This window comes from Crocuta crocuta, unplaced genomic scaffold (genome assembly GCF_008692635.1).
Source record: "Crocuta crocuta isolate KB4526 unplaced genomic scaffold, BGI_CrCroc_1.0 scaffold113, whole genome shotgun sequence".
In the NCBI taxonomy this organism is placed as follows: domain Eukaryota; kingdom Metazoa; phylum Chordata; class Mammalia; order Carnivora; family Hyaenidae; genus Crocuta; species Crocuta crocuta.
Window position 1 is genome coordinate 9,707,781 of NW_027530368.1, and position 19,461 is coordinate 9,727,241.

The following is a 19,461-nucleotide window of genomic DNA, read 5'->3' on the forward strand; positions in this document are numbered from 1 at the left end:
TAGCAATCAGCAGAGGAACACGGAGTCCTGCACCAGATTAGCAGCCAGGGTAGCAAGGCATACAATAGGTCAAAGTGATTCAATATTAATCTCTTGCAAGAAAAGAAGCCACACCTGCTCAAAGAGTTCTATCCTCAAACCTGAAATGGTCACGGAAAAGAAGAGATGGTGAATCCGTAGATGGAAAGCTTTGGGGTCAAGTGGAAAGGTGGGCCTGGAAAGGTAGAGAGCTCAAAGGAAGACTGGGGCTAACTATCTCCTAAGACTATCTGGGAATTTAAAAACAGTTTCCCAAGAGGAACAAGGTTAGAGGACTTCAACCACTAGATAACAAGACTCAGTTTAAAGCTACATAGTCATGGGATAATAAATATACGAGCAGTGTGGTGAGGTAAGGACAGTCTTGTTTTTCAACAAATGGTGCTTAGATCAAGTAATATCCACTAAGGGGAATCAATCTTTGAATCTACCTACTATGTCACACAAAAATCAGCTCCAGACAGATTGCAGGCCTAAAAGGTAAAAGAACCAATCAACCTTCTAAAAGCAACCTTCTAAAAGGTAACTTAAGAGATTATTTTCATGGCCTTAGGGAAGGCAAGGTGATTTATTTATTCTAAATATTTTTATTTCTAGGAGAGAGAGAGAGACAGCGTGAGCAGGGGAGGGTCAGAGAGAGAGGGAGATACAGACTCTGAAATAGGCTCCAGGCTCTGAGCTGGCAGTCAGTCAGCACAGAGCCCGACGTGGGGCTCAAATCCACGAACCGCGAGATCATGACCTAAGCGAAAGTCGGACGCTTAACCGACCAAGCCACCCAGGCGCCCCGAAGGCAAGGTGTTTTAAATAAGACATAGAAAGTAGTACTCATAAAAGAGAAAATAAGTTGGACTTCATTAAGATTTAAAACCTGTGTCCACCTAAAGAATAGCATTAAGAGAGTGGAAACGCAGGCCACTGCACAGGAGAAAATACTTATGGTTACATGTAACTGTCAAAAAACTCATATGCAAAATATATAAGAAATTCCTACAAATCAATGTGAGACAACCCAAAAGAAAAAGGACCAAAATATATGAACAAGTAAATCACAAAAGAGGATATCCAAAAGGCTAACAAGCATATGAAAAGTCATCAGGGAAATGCACATTAACCAGTTTCAATGCTATTACACACCCACTAGAACAGCTAAAATTAAAACATTACCCATAGCTACCGATGACAACAGTATGGAAAAATTGGTGTTCTCATACTTTAATGACTGGAGTGTAAATTGGTATACCCATTTGAAGAACTGTTTGGCAGTATTTCTAAAACTGTACGTGGTATATACTCCGCAAAATTGAGTACAAACATGCGCTCAAAGACATGTACAAGATTGTTCATGACAACTTTATCCTTAACTGAAAATAACCCAAATTAACAGAATGCTTAAAACAAAACATGGTATATAGGTACAATGGGGTACACAGCAATGAAATGAATTGTTACTATATGCAACACCATGGATGACTATCACAGATGTGTGAAAGAAACCAGATACACACAAAATACATATTATGTGAGTCCATTTCTGGGAAGTTCAAAACAGGCAAAACTATTCTACTGTGATAATTCAGAATAGGGGTTACTACAGCACGTATAGTATTGACTGAAAGAGGACATAAAAGAGCCTGGTGAATGCTAATAATACAATTATCTCAATCAAGTACTAATCACACAGGTATATGTAAAAATTCATCCTGTTGTGTACTTAAGACTTGTGTACTTTGCTATATGTATGCATCAAAAAATGCTTCTCAGATCAATATACTTAGATTACGTGACTCCATTACAAATGGAGTCACAAATGCATGTGACAATAAACATACCATTCTATTAAGAAAAAAGTTTTGCTTATTTATACTTTGCTGATCTCTGGGATTTAAGGTAATATATATAGGTCTCAAGAGGGAGTATGGTATAGGTGGAAGATCTTGGACTTGGAATCAAACAGATCCTAGGTTCAGGTTCCAGTTTCCTCATTTACGAGTTATAGGAGATTGTCCTCTCTGAGCTTTAGTTTCCTATCCAGAGAAAGGGGGCTAGCATTTCCTCCTTTTAATGCCTTTGTGAGGATTACAGAAAACAGACCATCACATTCTGTGCCTCAGCAAGCTATCAACTATCATCACATTTTAACTTCACCAAGTCTGTGGTTCAAATCATAATCTACCCTTAACAAAAATCTAAGTAAATGTTTGCTTGAGTGGCACAAACATTCACATGACTCTGCATATACTTTAGAAGGTCAGTGAAAGAATAGGTCATGTAAGAAAAATATTACTAACCACACTAAAGATACAGGACATTGACTTTATTGCCAATTTCTATAACCCAACCCTGGAAAATACAAAACAATACCCAAGGTTGAAGGACTGAGAACATAGCCTCTCAAGGGACTCAACCAGCTCAACGGACTCAGTTAAAAGATGGAGATTTTATAAGTCAGTCAGAAGAAGACAAATACTGTAGGATTTCATTCATATGTGGAATTTAAGAAAACAGCCAGATGAACACAAGGGGAAGGGAGGAAAAAAAGAAGGAAGCAAACCACAGAGACTCTTAACTACAAAGAACAAACTGAAGGTTGATGAAGAGAGGTGGGTAGAGGATGGGCTAAATGGGTGATGGCTATTTTTCTTTTAAGTTTATTTATTTATTCAGAGAGAGGTGAGAAAGAGCAGGGGAGGGGCAAAGGGAGAGAAAATCTCAAGCAGGCTCTGCATGCATGGTCAGCACAGAACCCAACGTTGGGCTCAAACTCACGAACCATGAGATAGTGACCTGAGCTGACATCAAGAGTCTCAAGCTTAACAGAGTAAACTTCCCAGGTACCTGGGGTGATGGGTATTAGGGAGGGCGCTTGTTGTGACGAATCACTAAATTCAACACCTGAAGGGGCGCCTGGGTGGCTCAGTCTGGTGTCCGACTTCAGCTCAGGTCATGATCTCACAGTTTGTGGGTTCGAGCCCCGCATCAGGCTCTGTGCTGAACGCTTGCTCAGAGCGTGGAGCCTGCTTCGGATTCTGTGTCTCCTCCTCTCTCTGCCCCTCCCCGGCTCATGCTCTGTCGGTCTCTCAAAAATAAATAAATGCAAAAAAATTTAAAAAAAATAAATTCAACACCTGAAACCATTTTATCATGTTAGCCAACTAGAATTTAAAACCTGGAAAAAAAGAAGATGGATGTTTTGATGAGGAGAACAGCACAATACAACCGAGAAGTTGCTTAATTTGAAATAAACCGTCTGTAGATACTATCCATTTAGAGAAAGACCAAGAGAATAAAGGCTTCTAAGAAGGTGCCTCGTTGGAATGGAAAGGATTCTGCATATTCCTCTAAGAAAGAGGAATAAGAGTTAGTCCTTGACCATCCTCTGTCCTCCATCATCGACACAATGAATTAACAGCCTACGGGGGGCCTTGGGCTCACATTTGGTGGTAGTGGTGGGGTCCCTAATAGGCCCTTTAGGAATTTCCCAGATTCAAACACAGAGAACTTTCTAGACAAGCTAAAAACTCAGAGAAACTGCCACATTTTATAGGGCACCAGCCAAACTGTATCAACGTGTACATCAACTTTCAAGGTCAGAGAAGCACATCTAGATTATATAATCCTCAGCTTTACTGAGAACCTTTCACTCCAAACTTATTTTTATAGGGACTGGAATGGGGGTGAGGGTGAAGAAGAACACAAGCAGGAAGGATGGTGGTAAGAAAAAAGAATACAAATACTGTATCTGAAATTGTGCTACGGACTTTACATGGTACAAACTACATTAGCAAGGTTTAGTAATCAATCACTCACACACACACACACACACACACACACACACAAATTGCTCTCTTTTTACCATGATGCCTGAGATTTTTGATGATTCACCTGTTAAATCACTTGGGTAAGTGATAGTGGAAAATGTAGATTTTTAGAAAAATGAATGAAAATGTTATACGAGCAATTATCATCATCTATTTGCATTACCAATGTCGGTGGCCAATGCAGTCAAATTATTCAAATCTTTACTATAATATCCTTACTGGAGTGTAAGATACTATCAAAATGTACTGTCAATGAATCTGTCCAGCCTACATTTCTGCTTAAGAATCATCTTGTCATGAAGAAACTAGGAGCCCTCTGAGTCACAGGAAGACAGGGATTTTAGTTAACTTTCTGGTTTTTGATACATTTAGAGATAACTAGACCATGCATGATGTCACTAAAGTTTTCATGCTTCTAAAATTTAAAATCAACAAAATTGATAAATTTTCTTTTTGAGTGGTTTGTCCCCAGCATTTTATTGTTCAATGGCAGCTGACAAGGAAGTCCCTAAAAATAGATGCTTTTTAGTAAAAAATTGAGAATTATTGTTGTGTTTTTAGGACTTCCTTTAATATAGGCTATAAATGTCAAGATTATTTAATCAAACTTCCGTAATTCCAAAGCAGGGCATTTTTAAGAGATCTTAGATTTCCTTCAAATTTGCTGATTTAAAAACAAAAACCCAAGGGGCACCTTGGTGGCTCAGTAAGTTGGGTGTCCAACTCTTGATTTCGGCTTAGGTCATGATCTCAGAGTTTGTGGGTTCAAGCCCCACATCGCACTCCACATTGATGGTGCAGAGGCTACTTGGGCTCCTCCCCCCCCTGCCCCTCCCATGTGTTCTCTCTCTCTCAAATTTAAAAACCAAACTCCAAGACATCATAGATATCAACTGTATCAATGTCATCAACAGAATAACCTGCAGTATTATTTAAAACACTTGTTAAAAAAAAGGTATATTCCATGTGCTTTCATTTTCTTCTACCAATATCAAAGTTAATAATATTTATTCAATGCTTACTATGTGTTGATACTATGTAAAAAGCATTCATGAATTCTCATATAGTCCTTATACTATGCTATGAGGTAGGAATTACTATCTTCATTCTACAGATGAATAAATACAAGTTTAGAGGTTAAATGATTCCTCATGGTAGTGTAACTTGTAAGTGGTAAATCAGTCAGAAGCCAATACTTGAAAGATGCATTACTGCAGAAACAACAGACAGCAAATATGAGAATTACAGGAATCATCCTGTAAAGTTTTCTGAGTTGTTCAGAAAAAGGTTTTTGAAACTTCTACAATAATTTGGAAGGAGAAAATAAGATGCTTACAAATAATCAATAAAAATAAAGAGGTGAATGTCTTCTTTAATATTAATGTACACAGTGGTAAAAATGTGGTAAAGAATGAAACAATCAGCAAAATATCTTTATAACTAAGTTGATCATCCTCAAAAGGCCAGACTGCCAAAAGTGAGAACCAAATTTTCTGTCTTCCGGATTTTGACGTCACTAAGGATGATTCACAAGAGTACAAATATCATACACATGATGTAAATGACAACATAAGCAGCAAGACACATTCACTCTTCAATGACTGTTGCTAAACAGAAGCACGGGATATCTTACAGAAGATAGTTTCCAAAAGTTTCTAAGAAAGAGCTTTCCTTTCACCGTGTGTTTTAAATTTCTATGTAAACCCCTAAGACTTTTTGCTTGTGTTTACATAGCTGTATAGTAAAAATTAAACAAGATAAATAAAAACATTTGAAATTGTTTTACCTTTAACTCTTCATATCAACCAACCACGTTTGAGAGATTACGATTAATCCCAAAAAGGTACTTCAACTTGAAACAGAATAAATATTGGATAACTGCTGGTAACAAGGACAACAAAATAAAAGCAGCAATGAGGACAGGTGCATCAGCCCTTGGAAAGTTTCTTCTCTAGTACTCTCTGCTCTTATTACACAGTTGCAGAACAAATGAGCCACTCTAATTTTCCACCCTAATATCCCAGAAACTTTACAATGAAAACAGAATCTAAAAGCCGGAACTACTTCAGTTTCATTTCCTTTCACTAAAATCTTACTTACATTTACAATAGTGTCTAGAGATAACCCTTGGACCTTCTGTTCTCTTTCTGAATTGCTTACTCAGGGGACCCTTTGAATTTCTCCATCACTACTGAGGTTTTCTCATTAGCCTGTAAGTGTTCAAGAGTCTTTCAACCTCAACCAAATGAGAGCAAAACAAAAACTCTTCCCTTCTGTATCCTTCTAGCTTTCCTCCTCCTCACCACCAAACTTCTTCAAAGGGCCCTGTCTATTTGCTATCTCTACTTCCTAACCTCCCACTCACTCCTCGAGCCAGCACAATCTGGCTTCCATCCTACCACTCCACTGAAACTGCTCTTGCAAGAGGTACTTTACTTGAGCTCAAAAGACTGGAAATGTTGTGCAGGCATAGGCCTCTGTTGTTGACCCACTGCATCCACAGGGCCTGCTGCACGGGAGGAACTGAATACACAGCTATTGTTCTGGCTGGGCCATGTATTCCACTGACCACACTCGAACGGTCTCCTCCTCCGCCTCCCACTAGATTTCTATAACCCTAGCTGTGATGCTCCACCAAGTCAGTAAGCAAACACCTAAATTCAGTCAAGGGAAGTATGATCTGAGAGGGGCCAGCCTGAAATGTAGCACATGTAAAAACAAATCCAATCGTCTGTGCTGCACCCGTCTGGGAAAAAAAAAAAGCTGAAAGGGGGAATACTTAAATGCAAGCTAAGCAACACAGCAAAAGTACAAAAATTTGTTCAGTTTTTAGACAGGCCAGCTAGTATGACTATCTGCTTTGACTGTGAGGAGTTTCTCACCGTGAAGTGGAGGGGTCAGCCGGTATCTCCGGAGCGGGACCGGGACTCTGGCTGGCCCAACTAATTTCCCCTGCTCTTGTTCTCCACTCCCGGCAACTGTTTTTAGTACTTCATGTAAAATTTCCCACAGAGTTGCAATCAGCTGACACGAACAGCAGACACGTTTTGAAAGAAATTTCTTGTTATAAAGCTTTAGATTTAAATTCTGGTCAAGACTGAGAAGTTAAACAAAGATCCCATGGTATTCTGAAAACAAAAAAGCCCCTACTTTATGGATTTTCTGTAACTAAAATGTGTACCTTGGCAGCTGCCCGTCCTCTGACGGTGTTACTCTCTATACTACAAATGCCTACCATGAGAGCAACTCACCTTTTACAGAGAAAAAGCATCTAGCAAAAAGGTCTAAAACTGCAACCAAATGCAGTTAGAACTCAATTATCTGAGCTAATGAGAAAGGATGCAGACAGGGTTCTGGATAATCTAGAACACAAATTTGGTCTTAAAATATGATCTATGTAACAGAACATTTACTTTACAAATTGTCTTTGCTAAGTGCTATTTGTTACCTGACCACCTATCAAAATGAGGAAAAGATAACCTAGAAACACATGAGGCAACAGAAGGAAACCAGACAATGAACCAGGCTTAAAAAGTCATAAATCATCCACAGATAATAACATAATGACATTCTTAGGGTGAATTATAGAAGCTTTATATGAAATGTGAAAAATCAAAAAAACACATTCCAAAACAGTGCTCAAGAGTGTACATGTGTGTCACAAACAGAGGTAATGCCACAAGTAGGTCTATATGGACTGATAACCTTCATGGAAACTATGGATGGAATTCCCATAGCAAACAAATTCTAGGTGGTTGACCTTTTAATGATGTTGTTCTTGGCTTAAAGTTTTTCTCCTGAGAAGTAGAAAGGCTAAAGGGTAACAACAACAAAAAAGGTAACATTTATTTGCAATATACTGTTATACTTTTGGTTTGAAAGGACTTGAGAATAGCTGTTCATATAAAGCAGAATTTTAAACTTTCCCTCCCAAAACCCACAGAGAAATACATTTTGCATGATGACCCACAAAGTACATATATACATTAAGAAAGAAACGAAACAAAACAGAACACTTCACCAAACAGTACATAACCTTACTTACTGGGTACTCTTTTGATATTTTTAGTTCTATTTCATTTTATCATAAAAAGTTCATGATTCCCTAACTTGATTTTACAAACCTAAGTTTACAAACCAGAAATAGGTCATAACCCTAAGTAAAACCAAAAAAAAAACCAAAAAGGACACTAAAGAATTTAGAGAAAATGATCAAAACCAACAATTTCTCCTAGTACCACTGGGGTTAGGAAAAGTTAAGCCCTTCCATATAGACATTATGAACAATGTCAAGTTATTAAAAAAATTTTAAATCTGTCCTGTTTTTAATCTTTAGAACGTGTAAGCAGTACAATTTAAGGTGACTTAAAACTTCTGCAGTATTTCTATTCTGGGTATTTTCTAAGACAATTCTCCTCTAACCAGTTTGACAGGAAACTCATTTTACAGTCTTATAGCCATTGTTTAAAGTTTGATACAAGAAAAAAAAAAGTTTCAACATACCTCTTTGCAACAATCTCAGCACAGAATTTGTATTAGTAATGTAGATCTACCATAACAAGAACTGTTTGCATGCATCAATTTTGCTCAAGGTTTGATCCCCCTCACATTAATACTATCATTCTCTTTCCTTCTGATCCACTTTCTCTAAATCCAATTACGGCCTCCAGCATATAAGAGGAGGGAACAGAACTTCTTTCAAAACAAAGAACTCCTCCTTGATCCAGTACGTACAAGGACAAAACACATTCTTAAATTACATTATTTGAATGAACCAAGCAATTTGATAAAATGAAAGTGTTTTCTCTTCACAGAATTTTGCATTAAAGTAATAAAAATACTATTTATTTTTCAAATTCATAATACCCTCAATCTAGGAAGCAAGGCAATTTAAGGATAAAATTAAAGATACTATTGGTCAGAGTACATGTTGGTTCATACTCCAGGCAACTCTGCAAAACATCACAAATTTTAATGCATTTTTTTTGGACTAATTTCATCCTCAAGAATGTATCCTACAGAAGCATTCATGTAAGTACACAAAGATGATTCCACAGAAATGTTAATTCCTGCATTGTTTTAAGAAGCAACTGAAAATAACATTTATCAATGAAGAGTTAGGTAAATAAAAAGTATAGTCATTAAAAAAAGATAAAGCTACATTACTAATAGGAAAAGGGGTCTAAAACACATATTTAAGTGAAAAAAAGTTTTGGAAAGGCATTTTCTCTGGATTCTCCTCTTGCCTCTGATATCCTTTCTCCTCCTTCAATAGAACTGTCTTTTTCTGCTTTCTTCTTACATTTCAGTGTTTCCCAGGACTTGGCCACCCCATATTCTTATCCCAGAAAGATCTCACCCACCTTTTGTTTTTATATGTTCATAATGCTGAAACCCCAATCTATAGGCTGCCCAACCTCGACATCTGTCTACCCAAATGCCTTTCTGTGTATCTTTGTCCCAAAGAGATCTTGTATTCTCCAATTCCAAAACTGAAGTCAACCTGTACTCAAAGAACAGAAACTACTTGTTCCTATACAATATTCTGAATTCTAAGTCCAGAAATCAGAGTGATAGCCTGACTGCTCCCCACTCTGCCATCTTCCTCCCACAAGTTAAATCTTTGATATTTCTTATTATATTTGTTTTAACATCGCATGACCAATAGGGTCTCATTTCAGGGTCTCATTATTTTGGCCAGGATTACTAGAGTCCACTTGAAATTCCTATCCTACCCATGGCTAAGATGTTCTCGCTTTACTATATCCAGACAAAATTATCCCCTGGTTCCTCCACTGTCACAAGTCATTTCTTCTAATTTCCTATTCTTACCTGTTTGGAGAACCCATTTACTATACCTTCAAAACCTATTCAGGCATGGGGGTGCCTGGGTGGTTCAGTGAGTTAAGCGTCCAACTTCGGCTCAGGTCATGATCTCAAAGTTTGTGGGTTCAAGCCCCACATCAGGCTCTGTGCTGACAGCTTAGAGCCCGGAGCCTGTTTCAGATTCTGTGTCTTCCTCTCTCTCTGCCCCTCCCCCCACTCATGNCCAAAACTTACTCAGACATGAAGTTTTCTGTGAAGTGATATCACCAATATTTATTAAGTTATTATGTAATAGGTACAACACAAGGTGCTATTCATACACTATCCAATTTAACCTCAACCATCCGTTTTATAGAGGAGAAAACAGGCTCAGAGAGGTCAGATAATCTGCTCAAGGTCTCCTAAAGAGTAAGTAGGAGAGTAGGGCTCTAACATTAAAGTCAGTGTTCTTTTCGTTCTGTTAGGTTGCCTTTCTGAATCAATTAATCCCTCTTTATATCTGTTTTATTACATTCACCAAATTTGTTTCCACGTTTTTCTCCTCTACCAGCCTACAAACTAATGTTTCTCAATCTTCGCTTTGTATTAAGTTTTTTTTTTTAATATAGCAGGTAGACCTAAGATCTGTCTTTTCAAAAGTTTCAAAAATGCTGATTATTAGCAAAGGTTGAACATGATTAAGTTACCAAAGGGTAAGAATGCTGCTGGACTTTATAACTTTCCGGGTAATATAAACATCTGTAAACTTCACTGCTGAACTCACGGATACAGGTAAATAAATGAAATTGTACTTTTTCTCACAAACTCTTCCCTAACTTACAATGGTTTGATTGTACAAACATTTTTTTTTTCTAGGAGAGAGAGAGAGAGAGACAGCGACAGCGTGAGCAGGGGAGGGTTGGAGAGAGAGGGAGTCACAGACTGAAACAGGCTCCAGGCTCCGAGCTGGCAGTCAGCACAGAGCCCGATGCGGGGCTCGAACCCATGAACCGCGAGATCATGACCTAAGCGAAAGTCGGACACTTAACCGACTAAGCCACCCAGGCGCCCCTGTACAAACATTTCTTAAATGCCACACACATTTACCTGAATGTCACAAAGAAACACCACACTCAAGATTGAAAAGTTAAAAAAAGGAAAAAGAATGTTCTCAACATAAATTTTTATTACTTTTCTTAAAAATGACACTTGGAAATCTTCCTTAAAGGAACAAATTTAAATTACTTCAATAGTTGAAACATAATTAACATAAATGTTACAGGATTCTTGGAAAAAATAAAATCATGTTTAAATGATCAGTTTCAGTTGCAGTTGAATATTAAATGAATATTTGAATGGCAACAGTAACAAACTTTTCTCTACTTCAAGAAACCAAAGTCACTGGCAATTTGATTAAAATCTGTACTTTTTATTTAGATGTACTACTTTGCATTTGTTTTAACTAAACTTCTGAACCTTAAGGAGATAGAAACCTATCACTTACTGGCTCATTATGATCTAGAAAAACGGAGTCTGAATATGAAAGGAGTAAGAACCGATGACTTAAAACACAGGTAAAAAGTAGTGAATATTCATTCACTTGCGCTCCGGTAGGAGAAGATTTTAATTTGATACCCGAAACTCTTGGTATGATTTTTTTTTTAAGAAACAAATATGCTATTTAAAAAATTCATTGCAAAAAGAGAATTTATCTCTTCATGTAGGTTTTTTACTTTGTTAAGTAGCTACTAAAAAAAGCCTTAAGAAAATAAATCAACACTTCAGATTTTGAGTGTCACTGTAGCAGAAGTGTTTGTTTTACCTACAAATTCTTGAGAACATTTCTGCATCCAAACAATAAACAATTAAGATGAGATGATTAACCACAGCAAAATAGTATACAACCTAAGCAATGATTAAGAAGAAAACAACAAAAATATCTACCTGGGAGGATGGGTGAGGCAGAAACATTCTTCATTTCACCTCTCTGAACAACTATGATCTCATTAAGACATATGCAAATATTAAAGATCCTACCTCTAGAAGTCTTGCTTTGAAAAGTATCATTTAGGGGCACCTAGGTGGCTCAGTCCTATGAGCAACTGACTTACAGGTTGTGACCTACCTCAAGATTTAGGAGTTTGAGTCCCACATCGGGCTCATCTCTGTCAGCCCAGAGCCCTGCTTCAGCTCCTCTTTCCCCCCTGCCCCGCTCCCACTTGTGTTCTCTCAAAGTATCACTTAAAGTAGTATTTAAAGAATGTGAATTGGGAATGGTGTCCTTTATTACCTAAATACACAATTGTTAAATTTAACATAAAAAGTCAACGTTAGCAATGCAGATTTTTCACATTTGTTGTTAAACTTGTCAGGTATTTATTTATGTTTTTGCTGCTCATGTAAAATGGGGTCTCCAATTCTGTTTTTTTTTTTTTTAAAGTTTTTTTTAAATGTTTTTATTTATTTTTAGGAGAGAGAGAGAGACAGCGTGAGCAGGGGAGGGTCAGAGAGAGAGGGAGTCACAGACTGAAACAGGCTCCAGGCTCTGAGCTGCCAGTCAGCAGAGCCCGACGCGGGGCCTGAACCCACGAACTGCGAGATCATGACCTAAGCGAAAGTCGGACACTTAACCGACTAAGCCACCCAGGCGCCCCTCCAATTCTATTTTCTAATTGTTGAATGCTATTTACAAAACTGAAAGCTCTTGCTACCTGTAAAGTATATCATCACATCATAAGCAAACTGGAGTGTCTGATCATTTCCTTTCCAATTCTTAGGTCTCTGTTACTCCTTATAGATCATGCTTGCTTAATACCTCCAATACCAAATCCAATAGTAGTGGTGATAGCAGGCATTAGTATTTCCTCCTAAATTAAGATACTGATTTTTGGTTTGAGGTATATACATTTTGTCATATTACAGAATTATCTAATAATTTTTAAGTTGCTTTGTTAAAAACTTTTTTAAATGAGTTTCCAAATGCCTTTTCAGCATTTACGGAGAGAAATGCATAATTTTTCCTTAGATCTATTAATTTAACAAAAATACCAGTATTTACTCATAATTGTTTTCAGCCTGTTCAATAGTTAGGGAACCCAATTTGTTTTCTGCTACAGGAAAAAGTATGTTTCCAAGTAATCAAATAAGCATTATGTTAGATTATGTGCTCGATTACACACATCAAATATTTAACTTATTTGATCCAATTTACTCCTTTCACTTTTACAAGTACACCTCAAAACAAACTGAAACTTTCTCATAAGTATGAAACATTCAAATTAGCAGTGTAAGTCCTTCCAGGTTTCATCCAGGCTCTTTTTTTACTCAACTCCCCCTCTCAAGCAATCTCAGGCACCTATGGCTTTAGTTACCATATTCTTGGACTCCTACATTTATCCCTACGGCCTAGTCCTTAAACTTGAGCTCCAGACCAGCCACACCAACTCTGCAAGTTCTCTCCTCTTGAATTCCTCAACAAACTGAGCTAAGAGAACTCAAGCTTTTCTTTCTCAAACCTGGTCCTCTTCCAGGGCTAACTTAGGGAATGGCCCCCTCCACCCACCTACTTACTAAGTAGGAAACATAAGAGCTACCCTTGACAAAGCTCCTCACCCTCCCCTATCTTCTAAAGAATGATTTTTATCTCCTAAATCTCTCAATTCAAGAATATCTGTACCTCCTTTCAGGTCCCCAGACACCCTTCTGGTTCTGGTCTAAGCTGCTGTATCATTTAAACAGTCTCTCCCTGACTGGTATTCAATCATGCCCAACTCAAGTAATCTCTTTAAAAGTCAATCTGATCACATAGATTCTCCCTCCTTGTGGTAAAGATTTAATTTTTTATAAGTATATTTATTTTGGAGCACCTGGGTGGCTCAGTAGGGTTAAGTGCCAGACTCCTGGTTTCAGCTCAGGTCATGATCTCATAGTTTCGTGGGTTTGATCCCCAAATGGGGCTGCGCAGGCAGCTTGGAGCCTGCTTGGGATTGTCTCTCCTCCTCTCTCTGCCCCTTCCCTGCCTGCGCTGTTTCTCTCAAATAAACAAACTGAAAATATATTTATTTTGAGAGAGAGAGCATGAGCATGCACAGGAGAGTCTGAGTGGGGAAAGGGGGGGAAGCAGAGGGGGGAAGGGAGAGAGAGAGAATGAATCCTAAGCAGGCTCTGCACCACCAGCAGGGAGTCTGAAGGGAGGCTCGAACTCATGAACTATGATATTATGATACATGCCAAAATCAAGATTCAGACACTTAACCTTCTGAGCCACCCAGGCACACCATGATAAAGGTTAAAAAAAAAAAAAAACTTTATTAAAGTCTACATAAGCCATTCCCACCTCTCCAGTCACCTCCTCCTCCCTTCCCCTATTGTTTCTAATGCACTACACCAGGGCTTCTTTCAGTTTTTGAGGGCAGATAACATTCTTTGATACCATAGGGCCTTTGCACCTGTGGTCCCATTGCCTCAAACATTCCCACACATCCTTTAATTCCTAGAAAACTTACCTGAGGAATTGACCCCTCATCTAATACCTTTCCCCAAGTCCTCCTACGTGTATTAGTTTCAGAGCATAAAAACTGCAGAATAGTCTGTAATAAAACACTTATAATTTGAAAGATGACTGTGCAAACTAAGTATCCAATGCAAAACATACTGACAGACGGAAGTGTTAAGGACTGATTTTTAAAAACCCATTTGCTGCTTTCCGGAATAGTGTTCATCTTATGTTTCTTTTCCATAGATAAAAATAAGTCTATGTCCTGCTCCTGATCAGCACTGTCCAATTGAAATACAATAAGCCACATAGACAATTATTTCCCCAGGAGCCAATTAAAAAAGCCTATGAAATTAACTATACTTTGCTTAAACCAAAGCATCCAAAGTATTACTTTAACATGTAATCAATCTTATATATATACGTGTGTGTGTATATATATATATTAAAATTAGTTTTGAGATCTGGTGTGCTTTCCACACTCAGAGCACACCTACTTTGGACTAGTTTTATTAAAAGTGACACATGTGGCTAGTGGTTATTATACTGAACATAGGTCCAGAATATTGTATTTCTTTTAAATAGCTTGTTAACAGAACCAGTTATTTTAAAACGAGCATGACATCAAGCAATTTTAATCTCCTATCAAACAAGGATACATCTCCCATTTAAGCCCTTCAAAAAATGTTTAAATTAGGCAAATATTCTGTACTGCTGAAAAGCCTAAATCCAAAATGAAAATCCAGGTAAACACTTTAAAAACTGCATATTTAACTGATCACTTGAGATTAAAGGAAGATGGGTACTCTCAGCCACTGCTTGTAGGAGTGATTTTTTTTTTTTAATTTTTATTTTATTTCTAGGAGAGAGAGAGAGAGAGAGACAGCGTGAGCAGGGGAGGGTCAGAGAGAGAGGGAGAGACAGACTCTGAAATAGGCTCCAGGCTCTGAGCTGGCAGTCAGCACAGAGCCCGACGCGGGGCTTGAACCCATGAACCGCGAGATCATGACCTAAGTGAAAGTCGGACGCTCAACCGACTAAGCCACCCAGGCGCCCCAGGAGTGATTTTATTACAGCCTCTTGGAAAGCAACTGGTTTTCCCTCTGATTTAGTAACTCCAGTTCTAGGACTCAATCTTGTGGAAACAACCCAAAACAAAGTCAAAGATTACAAACTTGTTCACCAATATATAATAGGATTCATAGATACGTGTGTATGACACTCAAAATTTAGAAGAAAAACTGAACGTAATTCAAAATGTTTAGTTATCTCTTTGTAATGTGATGACCAATATTTTAATACATATTCTTCCTTTAAACATACATTTATTGAGTGCAGTTCTGTGCCAGGCATTAAAACAGATGGGTCCCTGCCATCAAGGGGCATACCAGTTTTCTTTACACTTTTCTACACTTTCCAAATATTCTATAATAAACATTTTTCTTTCATAATTGTAATAACCAGAAAAATATGGAGTGGATGCTGATTTGGGCAAATCAGCTGTAAAGGAACATGGAGTCACCTGGAGAAGAATTTGAATACAGCCTCGTACATTAGCTTAGACAAAAATTTTCTGAAACAGTAAAGAAAGTTCAACTGACTAATGCAAAGCAAGCTACAAAATAGCCTGTGCACTAAGACTCCATTTTGGTATAAAGTGCACATTTATAGGTGTGTAAAAAATGTGTGGAAAGATATGCATTAAATTGTTAACAGTGGGGATTTCTGGGTAGGAAGAATGGATTTTTTTTCTTCCCAATTTTCTACAATGCCCCTATAATAAAATACTTTTAAAATTAAAGTATTTACATACACACCCACTACTTACTGAGCATCTACGACATACAAAACTGTGCTAGGTTCTATAAGGGGTAGAAATGAGTAAAAGAAGCCACAAGCTTAAAGAAAATTACAATCAGTTAGGGGGAACAACAGAAGAGAAGAATAAAGTTAATGCAAGCCAGAATATGAACAGCAATTGAAGTAAAATGTAGTTGTAAGGATTCTAAGAAAAGATCTTACCTGATTGGGAAGAGGAAGAATTGTGAAAATGAGAAAAAACTTCATGGAGACAGAATTTGAAATGAAAAAGATTTTAAATGATCGAGGTAACAGCAGGCACTAAAAATAAAGTATGGGGCAAGTATCAAAGAACAGGAAGTCACATAACAAAGTTTGGTTAGAATGTAGGATATATGAAGGAAGTAGGCAGTATGCTGGAAAAGTAGGCTGTGAGGGCCTTGAATTTTCAGAAGGGAGTAGAAGTATTTTTGAATTCAGCAATGGTTGAAATTACTACAGGTTCCAATTCCAGAGACTGTATCACTATAACTGCCTAATGGAATCCTCCCGCTTCCACTCCTTAAATCCTGTAGTCTATTTTCTGTACAGTCGCCAGCCAGATCCTTTTAAAACATAGATTATGTCACATCTCTACTCAAAAGCTCAGCAATGGCTTCCCATCTCACATGGTAAAAAGCCAAAGTCATTAGTATTTCTACAAAGCCCTGCAATACTGCTCTCTCACCCTCTAATTCTCTGATCACATATACTACTCTTCCCCTTGCAATTCTTTGAATATTGCACGCATACTTCTGCTTCAACCACTCTTCCCCTTATTCCCTTCAACTCCTTCAGGTCTTAAGCTTTCTCTGACCCCATCCTATATAGAACAGTAAGCTCCAACAACCTCCCCCACTACTAGTTCTAAGTCAAAAAGTCTGAACTCCCGTATCCCTCCAAATGGACGTTTTTCTCTACGATCCTTATTTGCCATCTCTTTTTTTAATCCCCATATATCTACACAAATACGTGTGTACATGGACACACACACACATAAGAAAATGAAGTTAATAAGGGCGGTTTTTCTTAGTTGTTCATTTTAGGATCCTTAGCACTTAGAATAGGGCTTCACACATTGCTATAAAATGAGGAGAATACCATGGTGTTAGATATTTAGTTGAAACGGTTTATGGCATTTTAAGTATTTACATAAATAGAACTTACATTGAATTTATTCTAATTTACCAGTTTATTTTCCTCTGGGAACTATTCACCAAAACAGTACTTATAAAATAAGTTTTGAGCATACAACCTTTAATTCATTAGCAATTTATTTCTACAACGTTTACTTAAATTATCTGAAACAGGGATGGGTGGTGGCTGAGGAAGAAAGGACAGAGTGTTAAACCTATTTTCCTTTTTTATTTCTCCCAAACTAATGAGCAATGACTCCCCACCTCTCTGCTTCCTCTCCAGCGTACAGTTTGACTTTCTCCCTTTCCTAGGGAAGAGGTCGAATCTAGACCCATGAGCTCCTACCCCAGGGTAAGGCCAGCAATAAAACTAGGAGTGTGACACAGGGCTGTGCAGCTGGTTGGCAGCAGGAAGAGGAGAGCCCAGGCAAGGGAGGTTACTACAGAGAAGCCTGGGAGGGGAACAATTTCTTGACTTAAGTATTTTCAAGTTAGAAGCTCCTGATGTTTTAAAAGGAAGTCAAAAGAAAATAACACTTAACTAATTCCCTACCCTTTTTAAATATACAATGCTGAAAATGTGATACTTATAAAATGAAAAAGCTGACTTATTAGGATTTCAAGCATACAACGAAGTTTAGGAAAAAACATAATGAATGATCAAGGACCCACTACTTAGCTGTGTTAAATCTTACCTTCTACCAAATCTGCATCAGATTTATTTTAAAGACCGTAAAGCTACAGCTGAAAAACCACAGGCCCTTCCTAGATCCTTTATTCCTCCTTCTGTTCTTCAGTAGTAACTTTATTCTCTTTTGGTATTTATCATTTCAATGAATGTTTTATACTTTTGCTATATATCCCATGAGTCCCAAAAGATATTTTGTATACTGTTGCATATTTTAAACACTATCATAAAACTATGCAAGTGTGATAAGCAAAACTATTATACCCTGGCTCTGTTACCAGCCGTTTGACATTAGGTAAGCTGCTTAACATTTGTGCCTGAATGTTAACATTTTCTTCTCTGAAAAACAGGGATAATAGCACCTATAAGTTTATAGGGTTAAGAAGATCAAATGAGTTAATATATTCTATATTAAGTCACTTAGATTAAGTATCTCACTCACAGCAAGTAGTGTAGGAGTTAGTAATTACCATAAGTTGCAAAATGACCTGTGATTGTATTATATACACGCTCTGTGAAAACGAATAATTATCGAATTGATAATATACAACCCACAGTATGTCAGATATTTTTTCAAATTGTGTAAAAACTATCGATACTTATAAAAGTGCAGGCTGGAAAGGTTCACTAGCCTAAGAGGAACTGAAAGCGCTAAGAGGGAACCAAAAAAAAAAGTCCTTATTTCTTAACTTACAAATTGTAGATAACATTATACAGCATGAACATTTGATTTAAATAATTTAGGAGTTTAAAAATACCTAAATACTTAATGGCTTCCTATTAGGAGTTTTGGAGGATAGGGTTAGGAAAGAAGGGATAATTCCTCAATGAGACTCCACTCCAAGACTTTAGACTCTTAAGGGAAGCACTTTAGATTTCACACGAAGATAAAATATTTGACACTCAAATTTCACTTGTTTTCTGATTTAACTAATTCTAAGCATAATAAATTGAAAGTTTAAATGCCTTGTGATAGGATTTATCTAGATTACAAAATTATATAGACAACTGGATTCTGTAAATTTTATCAATACGGTTAAGGACACAGTATCCAATTATGGACACATGTGATATAGGATTGTTTTTATAATGAAAATCAGAAAACAAAAACAAATGCCCTACACATTTTATGTGAATTCTAGTTAATGTCTTACAAGAGCTTTCTAAAGGTTATGAAACATATCTACACTTGAATATCAATATATCTGATTAGTACATAGCGAGATTCGATCTAATGAGCATTTACTAGGTATTATTTACTGGACTAAAGATTTTACACAAGATCTTTTAATCCACGTGCAACATCTTCAACAAAATTTACAAGACTACCGTACATCCTCTGTATAAACATACTTCTGCGAAGTTAAAAACGACTACTACAAAAGCCAACAATTAAGCTGGCAAACAAAGCATATAAAGATTTCAACGTTCAAAAGGTTTACGGAGTGTAACAAATATAAACATCAAGGATGAAACGGGCTCCCCTCCTTCCACCTTCAAAGGGCAAAAAACAAAAACAGAAAAACCCCGAAATCAAAAAACCCAATTTGGAGAACTGCTCCGTGAAAGCCAGTGAAGAGGAAAGATTAAAGTTCAAAAGTTAAGTTTTATTTTTCTCCTAAAGTCAGAACTTTGAAA

At 37.3% G+C, this 19,461-nt stretch overlaps 1 protein-coding gene across 3 annotated transcripts in view; it reads right to left on the bottom strand.

Annotated features, from left to right (window-relative positions):
• Positions 1-19,461, bottom strand: part of AFTPH (aftiphilin) — a 68,832-nt gene that overhangs the window by 48,417 nt on the left and 954 nt on the right. The gene's annotated exons all lie outside the window — the stretch shown is intronic.